Source organism: Heliangelus exortis, chromosome 8, assembly GCF_036169615.1.
Source record: "Heliangelus exortis chromosome 8, bHelExo1.hap1, whole genome shotgun sequence".
In the NCBI taxonomy this organism is placed as follows: Eukaryota; Metazoa; Chordata; class Aves; order Apodiformes; family Trochilidae; genus Heliangelus; species Heliangelus exortis.
In genome coordinates this window covers 3,691,369-3,706,739 of record NC_092429.1, presented here as the reverse complement: position 1 = coordinate 3,706,739, position 15,371 = coordinate 3,691,369, and the positions used below count along the sequence as shown (strand labels likewise).

The window sequence follows — 15,371 nt, the reverse complement described above, 5'->3', positions numbered from 1 at the left end:
CAGGGTACTCAGAACCCCCAAAATTGCTGGTTTTCCTTTTTTTTTCTTCAGTAGTAATTGTGTATTGTTGCCAACACTGAAGTGTCTGTATCTATGTTCCCTTGTTTCAGAAGGAAGAAGAGATGGAAAATTTAGTCCAGAATCAGTATTTATCCCTACCTGCTGTTTTTTTTTCACAACAGGTGCAGGAGCAGTGCTCACATACGTGCTGGAGGAAGTTCTGCATGAGCAGCTGGCAGTGCATTTGGCAGACCTGTTGGTCACTCTGCACAGTCTGAGAACACATGAACTATATGAAAAAGCATAACATTTGAATATATTAGAAACAAGTTCATGAGATCAAGGTAAATTTTTAGGATAAGAGGACAACAATAAAGCAAAGGCCTAAGGGTTGTGGTGGCTGCTCATTCAAATTCGGATTTTTAAAAATTTATTTTTTTAGGGAGTACAACTAGAAAGAAATTCCAAAAATGGCTGTATGGTATTTAGAGATCTGAGTACTGGCTGCAGTGTGCACATATTTGGAAAGGCTTCTGTTCAGCTAAGAATGGGCTGTGGACTCAGGTAAGTCATGTGAGAGAGGTTAAGCACGTGTGTTGTAAGAGCTGATGGAACAACATAGCCTTGTTCTATATAAGCATGTTTTGTGCTGATGTTTTCCAGTTACTGCGTTCCTTGCAGTCAGTGTAGGAAAAGGTGTGTGGCTGGCAAAACTGCAAGCCCAGACAAAGCAGTTCTGGGTGTGGATGCTTGCAGTCTATTGCCAGGTGCTTCAAATAGGCATTTATGTCAAAGATGTGAGGTCAATTCAATGATAGCCAATTTCAGCCCCAGATGATTACATAAATATTAATAAGAAGAGTGGTGTATTTCACATTTAAGTTATTGGTCTGCAAAGTACTTACCTAACCCTGTAGCAGCAGTGGTGGGGAATATATATTCCCTCAAGACAACCAAGGGAATGTACAAAGCAAAGGAAGCTCTTTTTGACCTCTTTCATGTAACCTTGTGAGTTTAATGAGAAATGTCCAGCAGAGAAAAACAGGAGAGCAGAATGCACTCAAATGAGATTGAAGTGCAGTTTTCCCTGAGTTTGCTTCTCTGTGGTTTGGTTTCCCTGCCTGTAAAATGGGCACAGTGGGGCTGAAGTTCTTGTAAAGCATGCAAATCTATAGAGAATAAATATACAAGTGGTACTGTTATTTTGGTTTTTTGTTTTTTTTTTTTTTTTTTAATGCATTAAGGAAAAAGGTACAGAAAAGTAATGGAATTACATCTGGTAGAATATCTAGGATTAGCTTACTGGTATAAAATATTTGTTACTGGTCCCATTTTTTTGCTTTTAGGATATCAACCACTGACATTTTTATTGGTTCATCAGCCTTGTAATACATCTAAACTTTGACCCAGGACTGTGTAGAGCATATACTGCCACCTAGATTTATGCTGGTTTTACTCTGGTCACTCTCTGACACTTTAACCAACGATCTTCCATTGTTATAGGCTTGCTTTTTTGGAGGGGTTTTGCTGTTGGTCTTTTTTGTGTGGTTTGGTTTAGTTTTCTTTGCATTTAGTCCCTGCTGCAAGAGGCTCTGACAAGGATTTTGAGTTGATGATTACAAAAATGCTTCGTAGGAGGAATTATTACATGTCAGCTTTCCAGAAGGAGGAGGCAGAGTGATCAGCACCTCTCTGGAGTCACACAGATAGTTTCTTTGGAGAAAAAGGCTTGATACTCAGTTCCAAACTTTGACAAGAAGCTGGTCAAGTGAAACACGGGAACTCTTCTGCATTAGATGCTCCTGGAGGAGCAGGGTGAGGGCAACAGCCTCTGCCTCCTCGCAGGAGTGGGTACTGCTGGTCCTGGGTGGGTGAAACTTACAGCCCCCTTTGGGCTCTTCCACCCAATAAATCTGCACCTAAGCTTTTTTCGCCTGTTTTCACAAGTCTGTTAAGTTTCAAAATGCTACACATACAGCAGTCATTTTTAAGGAAAACGAAGGAGCGCTGTTTAGCAGCTGTAAATCAGCACAATTTACAATGTCCTTAGCTCCCCAAGTGCTCTCAGCAGGCGCTGCTGACAAAAGAGTGTCCGTCCTGCCCTCTTCCTGCTCCCACGCTGTCCCCTCCCTTGAGCTGACACAGCCGTGAGGTGAAGTGTGTTGGGAAATACATCCCGTTCACGTCTACCCCAGTGAAAAACCTGAATGGCTGGGGAGAGAGGCATTTGCTTCTTTTCAGGGTGTCACCGGCACATCCTGGATTAGAGTCCTTGTGGAACCACGTTTCAGTGCCATTCCCTGGTCTCAGAGAAAGCCAGCAGCTTTCCTCATTTTGCCCCGACAACGCCTGGCTAGAAGAATTGTGTGTGGCAGCTGGAAACTCAATCAAACGACTTTCCAAAACATTTCATTCAGCCTCGCTCCTCAGTTGGTTCCTAATACACCTTTGCTCTACCCGCTGGTGCTTCATAAGCCTTGTCAAGGCTGCCGTCCCACAAAGGCTCCTCTCAAGACTTTGTGTTGTGTAAATAAACCTTGTGCCTAGCGGGGTGTCACTGAGTTAATGTAAAGCCTGAAAAGGGGAGGGCGTGGGAGCAGCACTCCAGTGTTAACATTCTGTTTTCTGCAGAGGATTGCAACAGGATTGCAACAGCCCAGCCCTAGCTGAGCCGCTGCACGTACCCGTAAACATGTCTCTGCACTTGAATTTGATATGGGTGGTGATAGAACAATATACCTTTCTGGGAAGTGGTAATGGGCAGCAAGATTTTGTTTTAAGGGAATTCCAAATAAACAATAGCAGTTTTCTTCTCAGAGTGCTGATGCTTTCCAGGTGGCCCACCAGGCAGCTGAACAAAGGAAATATATATATGGCAGCATTCACTCAGGGGTTAAACTTTCAGCCTGAGGAGGGAGAATGTAGAAAATCTCATAAACTTTAACAGTTATGCTTATATCTTTGTGGTAGCTCTGACTCTTTTTTTTTTTTTTTTTTTTTTTTTTTTCTTCTCACAGATCAGTAATCAGGGGACAATTGACAGGAATAACCCCCTGGTAAAAATACGGAACTGTTCTGAAACAAACAGCATTTCATATGCAAAGCTCTGGTAAAGCACATACTCAGGGTGCTTTTTGAGGCCTCATGGGAAGTTTTACAACTAGCAAGTGCTTTTCTGTTAGTTTCAAAATCCTCTGTTGCTTTTTTTCTAGAAGGATTTTCCCAAAAAAGGTGATACAAACTGTAAGAAAAGTCTCAGCAGGGTTTACTGCTCCCCTTCTCTTCCCCCTTCTATCTCTCCCAAACACTGGGAGCTCTCAAAAAATATTTTAATATCCTGGAGATTAAACCCAGTGTCTTTAATTTGTGTTTGTCTTCTAATAGCTCTGACTTTCACCACCTTGTCCTCCCCTTTATTGGGAGTACTCCCTGTAATGTTGTTTATATGCTTGCTGTCAGGTTCAATAAGCAGTTTCTTAGCAGGGCACCTTCCCACGTGAAGGAAATGCTTCCAGTTCTTCTCTGAGCTCCTGCTTCCTCCATATGCAGCACCTTGACAAAGCACAGCAAAGAACAACAGGAATTGGTATCACTGGTATCTGTAAATCGTTGCAGATGGCTAGAAATTAATTGTAGAACCTCACAAATCTACTGGGAGCTTGGCTGTTGGGCAGCTGTTTATGGGGCATTTTATAGGTGTTCCAGGTATGCGAGTGCCTATTTTAAGGTTGGGTGTTTTATTAATAGTAGATCTGGAAAATTTTAGGAGGCTAATATACACCAATGGGCCTCTTAGGTAAAATGGAAAAGAATGTAGTAATCTGCTTAAGGATTCTCTGTGTAAATAGGGAAACTGCTGAAGAGAATCAAGATAAAATGGAAATAGCAATAATTGCTCCTAAGACAAAGACAAATTGGCAAACAACCAGATGGAAATCAGAAATTTAACTGGGTTCATACCTCAGGTACTAATTGAGTCTTAGGTTTAATCACTGAATGGCATATCCACAGCTAACTCATAGGACCAAGGATTTCCCCCTCATGAATGGGGACAGTTAAGTAAAACTTCCCAGAGCAGTTTTAAAGACGTGGATGGATTTTCAGCTTTGAAGTAGAAGAGATACTTTCATTTTCAGTATCTCCATAAGAGCTTCTTTTTTTGCGAGCCTAGGAGAGTTAGCCCTTGTGTCTAAGCCAAAATTCCAACCTAAGTAGAATGTACTCATCTAAATTTCCCTTTTGGTTTCATTTGGACAAGGTATTCTTTGGTGTAGTGTTGCTGTGTACTGTTACAGCAGTTGCTGTGTTGGGAGCTTGGGAAGATGCCCGCATGGAAGAGGTTACATAAAAACCAGACCATTGTAAGCTCAGAGAAACCCCTGAGTGTGATGATTAAAAAGAGAAAACAATTAGGGAAAACACATCAAAGAGTCTCAGTGAGAGTCCTAAAAGGAAAAATACTGATTATATTTGTTTTGATTTTGTCTTACATGAAGTAAAAGATGTGTGGTGTGTCCTGGGTCGCCACCCTAAGGGGTGTGTACTTAAAGACAACAGAATCAGACTCCAAGACTTCGATGTGGTTTATTTTGGTTGCAGGGCTGGGAAGATAAGATATAATTGTACCATATACATAGTGGTGCTATCAATCAGATGGATTATGCTTCCCATACACCCCTCACCACCTTGCCTGCCCTCTGCCTGTTAATCTGTTGCTAGCACGATAACTCCTAGCTTTCTGACCTTTAAAGAACTTTCAACTACCATTTTTAAAACAGTCACAAACATGTTTTTCTTCCTCCAAATGTGCAGCTCTTCTCTTTGATGAAAGTAGTCGGAAGCATGAGATGGGTAACATCGATTACTAAAGCTGATGTGCAAGTTCAGGTTCAATAAATTGTGAATCTTAGGGGCTAGAAATTGTTTAGAATTCCATTCTGGGTCTGGGAATAAGAGTAGACATTTATTGATAGTCCTGTTGTTCACACTCCACCAGATTCTAACACTGTTATTTTAGAACAATGTTAGATTATTATTTTTTTTTTTTAAAGTTTGTTAGACTGTGACTGCCCTGGGAACCATGCTAGAAAAGGTCTGAACTAATAAAATATGCAAAATGTGGTTTCAGGGCTCTCCTTTAATGTGGAAAGGGGTAGAAAAGTTATAGTAAATCCAGTAAGGGAATTGTTTACTTAACACTCTCACAGTTATTTTTTAATGTGCCTTCTCAGAGCTTTTCAGCTAGGTTTAGTTTGTATGGACTAGCATATTAAGTAAAGGCTTTTTTCTACTGGTGCACGTTTTTCAGTTGTTACTCTGTCTTCAGTTGTTACTCTGTCTTCAGTTGTTAGAGTCATTTTCTTTCTGGCACGCTCAGCAGATCCCAAAAAGCTATAAGAAATAAATGAACAAGACCTCGGAAATGGAGGAATATAAAATATAATCCCTATAGACTTTGAATTTAGGTAGGAAGATTGCATCTGAGTTTATTTTCCCATGAATCTGTCTAGCACATGTAAATTGATGTGGCATTAAGAATATTACAGATTCTTGTTTGATATGGCTGTATATGTTGTGTGACTTTTTAGCCTGGGGGATGCAGCCATACTAAGGGAATGGAAGCCAGCAAAGCCTCTGTACTGTCCTGTTGGGAAAGTCATCTCTCCTCCTGAGCCCGTGTACTGCTTGTCTGTAGCACAAAACCACATCCAACAGCTGTGTGTATCTGAAAATGGCAGAAAAGGTGTTTCAATCTGCCTCATGTTGATAATAATTTTAGATTTATTTCCTTTTTTCCACTTTGGGAAAGGCACTGGCAATAGTGTGTATGATTTTCAATATACACACTATAATAGTACACACAAGAAGTGTGTATTATTATTTATTCAATTTTGACCTTTTTAGAGTCCTCTCATGTTTGGGGTCCAAGCTGCTTAAGAAAGTGTCTTCTACTTTATGCTTTTAAGGATAAAGAAAGGGATGGTTGAAACAAAACATTCCAAGTGAAAAATCCTTGCATTTTCCTGGTATCTGTCTGCAGTCTTGATTTGGTGACATTCTGCAAAATCCACCTGTTCTTCAGGCTCATTTGGGAATCTGGAGAGCAATGGGTAAATGAGGCAAACAGGATGGAGAATGGGTGTAGACAGCAACACTTTCCTTCATGCCTTAAAGGCTAAGAGAATTTTTCATATGTCTGGGTTTTCTTGCTCTTCTGTATTAGGTAGGGTCATTTCTTTTGTTCAGAGTCTATTTTTTGCTTCTCTTTTAAATGAAACATTAAAAAGTCACTGTTTATATTAACAGTTTAACTTTGATCTGATCCTCAAGAAACATCAGATCTGCTTTCAAAGCTAATAGAAGTGTAATGGAAAGGCAGCAGTAGCAAATATCCTTTTTCCTCTTTTTTTCTTTCTTTCTCTTTAATATCAACTCTAAAGAATATGGTCTTCATTTATATGCAGTATTACCAATTCATGTAATGTTATAGCTATATAATGATACATCTAAACACTAGCAGCTTATGAACATAGAAAATGTATGCAGCTTAGTAGTTATTTTTGCTGAATCTTTGGTTTTCCTTGCATACTGGGTCCTACCTTTGTTTCTCAGGGCACTAATACTGTGTTAATGTAAACAGCAAACTGCTGCATTTATCTTCATTTTATTCTTCCAAGTCACAATAACCTCTGGAATGACAGCCACTGTCTATAGCAAACCTTCTTAACACTTTTAAGGGTATCCATCTAAATAGACTTTGTGGTCATGGAAGGGCTGATGCTGTAAGTATTCATTCCACCAATGGTCTCATTGATTTTTATTTACACTTTTTTCAGGTTGCAGAGGGTCTCAGTCAGAGTAGGAATTTCAGGATATATGCTGAATGTAAGATTTACAGGCATATGTTAAACTAAAACAAGGTTTCTATACCTGTCTTTAGGATGCTTATCAAAGTGGTGGCTCAGAAGCAGACTGTTCAGTCTCCAGCAAAGCAGATGAGAAAAGCAGTTGGTGAGCACTGTTAAAAACCAGGTGCACGAGTTTGAAAACATTGATCCAAATCACTTCATTATAAGTAGTAGGGAAATGTCATGACTTACTGAGATTAAACAAAGACCTGCTTAGAATCTTGTGACTTCAGCTCATAAATGGATTTCATCACTCATTACAGCTGCATAAACAAATGCATGTGGTATATATGCATGTTTTGGTTTTGGAAGTTGTTGTTTTTAAAATCCCCTCAGAGTTTTTTTAATTGCTCCTAATGAGCCAACGTTCCCCAGCTCTGGAGCGATGCCTCATGTACCTGAGCAGCACAGCAGAGTCATTGCTGTTAAGTGAATGCTTTGCCTGCTTTTCTCCCTTTCTGGCAGCTGAAGCATTCTGGCAAGCAAGTTATTTTAAAGGCAAAATTTACAATATGAAACCTGATGTCAAAACTTTTATTCCTTTTATGAAAGCAGTCTTACCCTGGTGCTCCTTTGGAGCTATAAAAATATAAACCCAGGCCAATCAACAATTGGAGAAAGTCCTGTGCAGCCTCTGAGCTCCCACTGGATATGTTTGTCACGTAACCAGATATTTTTCAGTTGTTTAATGTAATTTTTCATGTTGTTTGTGGCCTCGTTTCTCCTGATGGGCTTCTCAAAATGCATCCTAGAAACGGATGCCCTGTGATTATCCCTGGGTAATTAGTACTTCCCCTGTGTTTTCTTGCCAATACATTGCAAGTGGGATGTGGCAAGATTAGTCAAAGTTTTGGTCTTCCTGCTGTGATTATTAACTGAAGGTGCTGATGATGGCAGTAGTTTGTGATGTAAAGCAGACATGTAAAGTAGTATAGACCAAAACTGACAAGTCCTCATATCCCTAGATGAAAAGTTGCTGCTTTCAATTAAACCTATACTATTCAGCATGTTAGGCATTTGGGTCTGTTATCCAAACAACCTCAAGAAGATGGCAAAATGCGTGGGTAAATTCTCTGAATTTCAGTATGCTATTTCCTATACAGAACTGGGATGCTGTGTTACTCCTGGATTTTAATGCTAGATTGAAAAATTATTTTTTCAACCACATCTAAAGGAAAATTACATTTTTTTTTTTCCCCCACCAAAGACAAATATTCAAGGAAGCTCTATTTTTCTTTCTTTTTTCCCCCACCAAAGACAAATATTCAAGGAAGCTCTATTTTTCTTTCTTTTTCTTTCTGCCATTTTCTGAGAAAGATTGAAAGATGAAACTGAAAAATAGATATTGTTGGGGGAGAATTGTACCTGTTGTCTCAAAGCCTTCTCTTCTAAAAATTAGAGTCAGGAAAGTAAAAAGAGCAATAGTGGGGTACACTTCATGGCCAGGGGTGCTTACATGTAGATTCTATATCGATTGATTTGACCTGAAGTGGTTTAGTTTGGTTTGCTCCTTAGGAAAATAAAACAGGTAATAAAGAGAAATGTGACTTAAACCAAACGAACCCAAGAGCTGCTTGCTTTTCTGTCAAGCAGGCTTAATTTTTAGGCAGCCAGAGAGGAGTCTTAATCATATGAGTTCCAAAAGCTTGCTTAAACAAATTGCTGAGTGTCTGAGGCTTTGAGTGTCGTGCCCCTTCTGCTCAAGCTTTCAGAAAATCCCATCCCTTGTCACTCCTAAAAACCTGCCCTCTGATGTAGGTAGCTAAAACGATGCTTGACATTAGAGACTCGTGCTCCAAAACGTTGCTTTGAGTGCCTTAAAATGTCACATTCAAATCAAGTACGGTTCACCCACAAACCATCTGGCTTTGCAGATCTGAAAATGATCTTTCAATTAATTAAGCTTCTCCACTTCCTAATAAGGCCTATTCGAAACGCCGGGAGGCAGCGGGGCTCTGTGGGTCCGCACCGGGTGGCACCGTGGCCGTGGCCAAGGGTCCCTCGGGGGGGTGGCAAGCTGAGCTTCACCGAGGAGCCCTACCTGGCCCTGGGTGGCTGCAGGGGCTGGGGAAATACCTGGATGTGTCCTTATAAGGCCAGGGAGCTGCTGCTCCTGCCCAGCGCTCCCGGGCTCCGCTCAGCCACAGCTCCTAAAAAGGCAGCTCCGTGCTCCCGCTTCCCAGGGCTGAGCTCCCCCGGGAGGACAGCCCTCCCGAGCCAGGCGTTTGACTTACAAGGAGAGCCGCACTAAGGGGTTTTGCTGTCGCTTTTCAAGGAAGCCCTTGTGTTTACAAGCTTGCTGGGGTTATCCTCGCCTTTAGGGAAGAAGGGAAAGTGTCAGAGAGCGCGGTGTCTGTCTGAGCCTCCCAGCCTCTCCGGGCAGGAAGGTTTCTGCGACGGGATCGATCCCCGTAGGGTCCTGTGCAGGGAAGGAAGGGCACCGTGGGAAGCAATTCAGAGCCCGAGTCTCGAAAGCCTCTTAGGTTATGGTTTTATAATAGAAAGTACAGCAGCAATATGAGCTCAAAGCAATTCACGTCCTTTTTTTCCTCCCTCTCCCTGGCTGCCATTCCCGCGTTGCCTCGTTTCTTCTGCTTGCTCAGTTCTGTGTGGGGGCCATGCTGTTTTCTTGGGCTGATTTGTTCTGAAAGCCAGGGAAGAGTTTTCTGCTCAGATTTACAGCCTGGCTTACCAAAAAGTTGTGGTAGTGTAACTGAGTGCTTGAGGGATAGGAAAGAGGGGTGGGGGAAAAAAACTTCTGTTATTAACGCCCCATGTTCTTCCTAACATGAAACCAAAGCTGCTGTACTCTCCTGAACAAAAACTCTTCAATTGCTGAATATTTAATTAGATATTTTTTACAAGTTTAATTGAAAATTTCTGAAGGATCTGATTATTGGCTTATTTATTTCACATGCCAAGTAACAAGCTTAGTTACAGTCTGATAAGTTTTAAGGGCAAGTTCTTTACTGGAGCCAGATTTTGGAAAGGCTTGAATATGCTAATTCTGAAGTGGTTTTACACAGGATTTTTTCTTTTTATTAAATCAACAAATCATCCTAGCTTAATTTGAAAAAATAAAGAGGAGTGTTTTTCAAATTTAAGATCTGTGACATTCTGGCAGTGCACTGAGTGGTCATGTTTCAGAAAGGGGCTTACATCAATTTTTCAAGGGGGATATTTGGGAAAAGTCCCTGGATAGTGTGCTCTTTCAAGCATGAGAGATGTTGGGGTGCAGCTCACAGGATCTGAACACATTGTACTGGGGCACAGCAGTTTGTCTCTTCAGAGCCACATGCTTCCTTAGTTTATCAGGCTGCTCCTGGCAATTCTGTTCAACCTTTGGACTTTGTGGCCTCTCTCAGGATGCAGCACTGGTTCCCTAATATCTCTTCTCTTGTCTCTTGCCAAGTTTCCAGCAGGCAATGAGGCCATGACAAGCAGGGTCACAGGTGTTGAAGGAAGTCAGCAGCACAAACAGCCAAAAGTGGATTCCACAGTTACAGGATGGAATATTGTTTTTCTGGGTGAATCTGTCAGACCATCTCCATCTTTTCTTTTTCAGAGACCATAAAGTGTTATCTAGCTCCTTTTGCTTTTGTACCAGGGCTAGGTGTGTGCCTGTGGATTTAGTAGGTGGGGTTAGCAGTACCAATGGTTTAGATAAAAATAATTAAATAATAATTAAAAAAAAAAGAAGAAGAAAAAAGAGAAGATAATGGCATGTACTCATTTAATTCCCACTGTTAGGTCTGTTGTGTATTTTCTAATGTTCTTATATTGCTGATTCTGTAACTATTCTTTAACTGTCACGTAAAGCTTGGGTTATTCACATTTGAATGGTGGTAAAGGAGATATTTTAGGAAAAAACAGAGATCAGACAATAAGGAAGAGGGTAATTAGAGACAAACATTGATCAGGCAATAAGGAAGAGGGTGATAGCAGCTCTGGTACAATGATGCAGGAGGTGGCATGTCTGACTAAGGGCTATGGAATTTGATAATTTAGAAGGAAAAAAAAATACAACTATAGGTTCTGGACAGTAAATATAACAGAAGAATGTTTAACAAAAATCCTGGTTGGCAAAGGGATACTCCTGCATTTGACAAACAAGGTAGGGGACTGGAATAAAGGGTTGTGCTGGAATATGGGGAATACCAAAGCCATTCTGCTCCACAGCAGTTTTGGTTGGCTGCTGGTAGTGGTCCCAACATACCAACTGAGTCAGGTTTTGTGACTCAGGGCTTTGGAGGATGTTGTTGGGAAGACACCCATGAGATGATAGTGGGAGGGCTGCTGGAGGCACAGTGGTTATTCTGAATCCAGAAAATGCCCATATGTAGTTTTTCAAGCAAAAAGCAGCTCTGCTGCAGAGTGTTCTGTCTTCCATACTATGCCATCAAAGCAAAATAAACTGTCGAGCTTTTTAAGAAATTTTAGAAAAATTTGGAACTTCTTTTGACTGTTAGAAAAGTTCTTTATACACATAAAATACTTGAATGCACCCAAACTACACTTACTCTGAATTAACAATCCCCATCTCACGCTCAGTGGTGTCATTCTCAACCTGTGATTGTGTTGCTTAGTACAAAATGTAGCAGCTCTGCATGGAGCTCTCACTAGTCCTTGTTTATGTACAAAAATCTGTAGCAGAACAGCTGTAGTGATGTTAATATTTTTTTTATAGACTATTCCAACTGTGATCTTTTGTCTGAACTGAGTTATAGTGAAATCAAGGAGAAATTCTCCTTCCAGTATCTGAATTAAGTTGAATTGAAGGATCTCATTTCAGAAAATATAAACATACCTACTTCAGAAGGTTTCACTACTTTAACCATACTGATAAAACAGTGGAAACTTGTGAATGTTTTGAAGGTGAACTTTGTAAAACCTGGGGCCCTTTCAGTCACAGAGGTGGTCTGAAGTCCCACTGCCTAATGGTAACCCCCACCTTAGCCCTGTGTGCAGTCTCAGCCCTTTGTTCAGTCTCTAATCGTCAATCTCCAGTTAATTCAGTGAGACTTGTTTTGGAAAAAGGTGACTAAAGCTATTTGAATTTGCCCTTTAACCAGATGAGGAATTCAACTACAATTCTGATAACACGGGTTAAAGCTCCCTTTAGAACAAGCTGATGTTGTTTAAGCCATGCATATTAAATGTAATCTGTGCTTAGAAATGGAACCATTATCAGGAAACGTCACTAAGAATCTAAGGAATCATTAATAAATAGCTTATTACTTCCAGGGATGGGCTCTGGAGGTAGTTTATATAAAGTTAACATTTTAGTGTTGGTACATTTGGTCAGTAAGCAAATACATTTTCATAGTAAATGTATTTTGATGTAAATAGTACAAGATCACACATCCTGAGCTGACAATGTCATTGCCACTTGTGAAAATCAAACTTCCAGAATTTAGAGAATCAGCCATTAAAGCTCCACTAATTTCTTGTTCCTTTAACATAGTATGTTGGAAATCAGACCAGAGAGAAGATAGTACTGGGAAAACATTTGTTGTTAGCTGGTTCCTGAGAGCCTGTGGATTGTATTAATTGTCATTTCTAAGGATGTTGTAATTTCTTCTTCACCAAGTGGAAATCCTTCCTTTTAAATGCAACTCTCCCATCCCCCCCAACTCTTCAATGCTTGCAATAGATACCCTAAAGGCAAATGGAGTAGTTAAAGTCCTGAGTAACCTGTCTGACTTCATAGCTGACCATGCTTTGAGGAGGATGTTGAAGTAGATGTTCTTCTGGAGGTCCCTTTCCACATGAATTATTCTGTGATTTGTCAAAACAATTAAGGCTATTTCTGTATCTTCTTTTGGGGTACCACGCTTTGAAGCTTTTTGAGATAGTCCCTTTTCAGAAAAGGCTTTAGCACTGAGCACTCTCACAGGCTCAACTCTGATCAGTCCCACTGAAGTGAAATGCTAAGCAGGTGTCCTGTTATCCTTTAAACATGGTTACTAAACCAAGTAGGCCACTTGGCACACAAGACAGGACTCGCCACAGATCCTGGTGTTCAGTGTGTCCTGGGAGATAGACTGTGTTTATTACCCACTTAAAAAATATATTTCATTAAGGATATTTTATCTGGCCTGTCAAAAACCTAACAATGTATGATTATGTTTTTTCAAATATTGTGTCTTTGGGATTCACTTGATCTGGGAGGGAAAATATAATGTTATCTCTAGGCACATGAGATGTCATCTCTGTCTTCTCCAGGTTACACAATTTATACACTATTTACATATAGTTACCAAAGCAGTGTCAGGGTGCTTAATACAACTCATGGGGCTGGAGTGTTTTTCATGGGCCCTAAGAGCAACATCCAGTGCTACTAAAAGAGTTTGCCAAAAGGAAGGTGGATTTTCTGGGGCTCTCATCACAGGTGAGTGTAGCCCAGCTTTCAAAGGTGCTAACCAGGAACACCTTGAAGTGCTAGGCTGTAAACTACAGCAGACCAGCAGCTGTTGTGCAAGCTGTTTGATTCTTGTGGTGAGGATGGGAACCTTAAAAATTAGGTAGGGTAGAGAGCAGGAAATGGGAGCCATTACAGCTGTCCCAAGGGAAGTGGTTCCACTTGTGAATCACAGTCCTGGTTTTGCCATGCAGTGTGGGAGTGGTGTCCTGTCCCAGGCGGATATTGCTGGTTTCTGGGACCTGGAAGGTCTAACTGCTCCAGGGGGAAAAAGAGCAGGAGCCTCCAGACCCACCATCGTTTCACCTCTGCAGCCTCAGAACCACTGTTTGGGCAGCTGGAGCAGGGGAGAATCAGGACGTGTCAAGCCCTGTATGCCTCCTGAACTAAGTGATATTAAGTCCATTGCTTTTAAGAAGGTGACCAGAGAGTGATGAGGACTCCAGTCCTTTACTGAAGAGCCTGACCACATGCCACATGGACCTTGGGTTGTCCCATGGAGAACAAAACCTACTACTGTGTGAGACAGCCCAGGGTGCCAAGTCTTGCCTTTCCCCCACCTCCATGAGTCACACAGGCTGGAGCCTGTCTCACAGTGGCACAGGAACCTCCTGCCCTGGCTCATACTCCAGTCTATCCTAGAGGAAACCTGCATAGGCTTCTGGGCTCTCTCTCACTGCACCCCAGCACTGCCACACCTCAGTTTCTTCAGGCCATCTTGTCAGGGCACCTCTGGCTTACTCATAACGGATGCAGATATTGCAACCAAGCAGTCCCTCCTCTGCTGCACATGCTCTGTTGCTTCTAGAGGCTTTTTCAGTGCTGGGAGGAATGTGCCCCTTCCCTTTTTTCTGTCTAGTCCAAAGCCTTTACAGGAGCTGTTTCCACCTGTTCTCAGGAAGAAACAAGTCAGATCCTGGTGGTTGAGTGTTGCTGTTTTTTATCCTTCCTAAGCCAAATAATGAGATAAATCCCCAAATCACTGCTCATGCAAGGCTTGTGTGTGCTTTCTGCAGCAGTACTAGCAATGACTCTGTGTTGATAGCACCACTCAGCTATTTGCAGTTTGAGAGGGACTGAATGTGGAGTGTGAATATTGAGTGAAGAAGGGACAGAGAGGTGTCTTTCACTTCTGTATCTTTCTGCACTGATTGAGTGCATTTCCCTCCACCTCCAATGCAAAGGTGCAGAGAGCTGTACCACAGCTCACTCACTGATGAGCAGATCATTAGGAGGTTTCCATTGTTCATAAATCATGGTGGAGAGGAAGCCAACATCTGAGTCCCCAAGGCTTCTGCTAATGTTGTGGCTCACCAAAGATCTTTCATCTCAGCCCTTATTTCTTGCTACGAACTTGTCACCCCAGTCTTGGAGCTAGAGGTGCAGCAGCAGCAATTATTTGGGGAACTTGAGTCTTTGATATAAATTTGAGTTAGTTTTGTGATATTAGGAAGCTGATGCAGTGGAATTTCTGTATCATGAGGTGTCTTTGCTGAAAGAGTCTGTCATTAAATTTTAATGGCAATCCAGAAAGGTGCTTGCAGTTCTGGACTAAAGGTGGCACTTACCAAGTAAAGTTAGGGACTGAAAAGTCTCCAGAAAGAAAGAAAAGGAGTGAGTGAAAGTCTCCAGACCTGACAGGAGTGACCTAGGGCAGGTCCATTGGCCTTTTGTTGATAGACTTCAGCTTGGTCTGCTCATCTGTCAAGATAGCCAGGTGTAAACTATCTCTATTAGAAGTTAAATGCTTATGTTAAGGTCGCTTGTGGCCTGAAGCAATAACCCCTGCTAAGGGCCTGAGTTCATTAGGTCAGTAATTAGGTTATTAGGTATACAGCTGTGCTGTGTAGGTTTTTAATTCCATGTTCCATGTGACTTGCATCCATTGACTTCAGTTTAGTTTCTAAAAGACTGTTCGTGAAGGGACTGTAAAAAGAATTGGTGAAGAAAGAAGGGGGGCAGCTTCATCCAAGAAGTCTCAGGCTTTGTGAAAGGGCAGAAGAAACGAATTTACCGTTTCTACAGAAGTTAGACTTAGCTGA

The 15,371-nt window shown here is 41.4% G+C and overlaps 1 long non-coding RNA gene across 5 annotated transcripts in view; it reads left to right on the top strand.

Annotated features, from left to right (window-relative positions):
* LOC139798877 (uncharacterized) overlaps positions 1 to 15,371 on the top strand; it is a 128,443-nt gene that overhangs the window by 34,157 nt on the left and 78,915 nt on the right. For 3 of the 5 annotated variants that reach the window (XR_011727016.1, XR_011727017.1, XR_011727019.1), the window contains exons 3-4: positions 183 to 344; positions 443 to 564. This is a non-coding gene — a long non-coding RNA (uncharacterized lncRNA). Of the gene's footprint in view, positions 1 to 182; positions 345 to 442; positions 565 to 1,574; positions 1,930 to 15,371 lie in introns of those variants that run through there. The other 2 variants (XR_011727020.1, XR_011727018.1) reach the window with 2 other exon arrangements.